Below are 2,565 nucleotides of genomic sequence, written 5' to 3'. Positions count from 1 at the left end.
CTCTGCTCCACACTGGGAGCTCTCAGGATGAGTAATCCCTGCTGATGTCTTGAAACCACAGACATGGCAACTGCAGGGGCTGCACCAAAGCTCAGGTTCATTCCTTCACCGAGCAGCAAGGCAAAAGCTTGGGCAATTCCCTGAATAGCTCTGCTGCTTCCCCAGCCAGGAACCTGTCTGATGGGAGCAATAGAGAGCAAAGCAGGGGGAGAGGTCCCTTTCTGGGAAGCAGCTCCTTGCTCTGGTGCCCATAWTGAGGTCACAATAGGGCAGTATCTCCCCTATTTCCTGCTCCATATTTGTAGCTACCATWAAAACCCACTGAAAGAAAAGAAAGCACTTTTTTTTTTTCCTTTCAAGGGGAGCTGATGCTCTGAGTTAGGGAGATTTTCCACAYCAGTACCCAGCTGTAATCTACAGCCAGACTGGAGAAAGTGCAATGGTTGGAAGGATATGGGAACGGGCTCAGCCCAGTTCCTCACCCATAAATGAAGAGCCTGGAGTGTTTGATGGGCACTTCTGCAAGGAGGCTGAACCCTAATAACACTTCTTGCTGGAAATGTGAGAACAGAGCTTGGCCCTGGGGCAGATGGGATCAGGCAGCAGCATGGCAGGTRATACATCACCACTCCCAGGGTTGCCTTCCCTTAGAAACCACCATCAGCTGATTAACAAGTGCAAATCTCTCATGTTCCAGGAACAGGCTGCCTGCAAGAGCAAGGAAGTGATATTTTAGAGTGTCGAATAAAGGAGTTTAAAATGAAACTCTGCAGAACAATAGCCTGAGCTGAGAACTGGCATCTGAGCATAAAGTCAGGCGGGGGAGCTGTGCCACAATTTATTTCCTCTCTTTTCATTTCATAAGAGGGAAGCAAAACAAAGCAGACACCTGAGGCATCTCTGGCAGACGCTGGAGGTTTAGCAAATACTGCCATCCTGCGGGAAGCCTCTGCTCAGCCTGGGGGAAGTGGGAGGTCTGGGGGAGCCCCCAAGGAAGCAGGAGAGCAGGATGAGCCCCAGCATCCAAGGGCAAGTAATGGGGCTTTCTTCATCCTTCACCAAAATCAGCCAGGCAGCCTTGGTAAGCTCGTTATCAGCTCCTTATCTCCAGCACAAATTGACTCGTTTTCCCATGACTGCAATCTTCAGAGGCTGCAGGAGCTCCTGTCATGGCCAAGCAGATGCCATGGCTGTGTTAATGCTGGGACTTCAGCAGCTGGAGGTCTCCCAGCCCGTTCCTATGGAAACAGGTTGGGAGTCTGCCAATTTTTCATAAAGAAGGAGAAAGGAGAATGAGCTTCGATGGATGAAGTAGCTGTTTGTCACATTTAGGGTGTTGAAATTCAAAGTGATACATGGCCCCCCAATGCCAGCAACACATGATTTCATGGGCAGCCGATGTCACACCGTGCCAGTGATGGAACATTTCCACCCCTCCTTCACAGCAGCCAAGATGAATCACATCCACAGAGGCTGGGGCAAAGCTTGGAAGTGATCATCAGCAATTAAAAGGGAGTGAAAAAAAAGAAAAAGAACAGATTGAGGAATCGCTAGTCATGTGCTCTGTGTGCTGCGGAGTCATTTGTTCTTTGGTGAAGTGGGTGGGAAATAMTGCTTTTGTGGACTGTGACCTCCATGTTTGATGGTCTGCCATGAGCCTYATCCCACCCAGATCCTTCTAGGAACAAAGATGTGACACCTCCAGTGAGCACAGGAGGTTCTTTTTTAGGCAAGGAGTCTCCCCATTACAGAAAAATACCCCACACCTAAACCACACTGACACACAATCCCCAAAATCTCTACATCCAGAAATCACCTGAAAAAAACCAAAAACCAAACCCTGAACAACTCACAATCTCCTCTGAACATGAGCAAAAGCTGGGCCTGGCCTCAGGCTCAATGCTAGGGTGGGATTGACCATTTCTGCACCCTGCCATTACTCCAGGTTCATGGAAAGCTGCAGGGAAGAGGCCATGCTGTGTACAGGCATATACAGCTACCACTGCACTGGGACACACAGAGCTGCTGGTGAGGACCAGGGTGCTCTGAGGAGCTTGTCTTTGTATGCTTTGCCCATTCATGGATAAATGCAGGCAGATGGACCCTAAAATTCATCCAGAACCCATGCCTGTCCTTCCCTGCTCCCCTCCACACCCACCACCCTGGCAGAAGAGGATCTGGGGATTCTCAGAAGATGGTCCTGGATGTGACAGCTGCTCACTGGTTGTACCAAAGTAAGAGAACTACAGAATCATAGATTTGCTGAGATTGGAAAAGCCCTCTATGATGCCTCTGTGTGATCCTCATACCCCACAAAAGCCCTCTATGATGCCTTATCAATCAGGCTAATCTGATAGAGAGGCCAGACAAACTTAAGAGAATGAGAATACACAACTTTAATCCAGGCCTAACAGGCCTATTGGTACATGAGGGCAGACAAAGCCTCCTCCTGAGGCTACACCCGAAAATGGACACCGAGTCACGAGATCTTCACCTTTTATAAGTTCTGCCTTATTAACATATTGGGCCTCAATTCTCCAATGATCTTTACAGGTGATGATGTCA

Source organism: Malurus melanocephalus, unplaced genomic scaffold (assembly GCF_030028575.1).
Source record: "Malurus melanocephalus ecotype Western Australia unplaced genomic scaffold, MMel_1.1 scaffold_567, whole genome shotgun sequence".
In the NCBI taxonomy this organism is placed as follows: Eukaryota; Metazoa; Chordata; class Aves; order Passeriformes; family Maluridae; genus Malurus; species Malurus melanocephalus.
The sequence above is the reverse complement of the archived record's forward strand: the minus strand, read 5'-3'. Positions refer to the sequence as shown.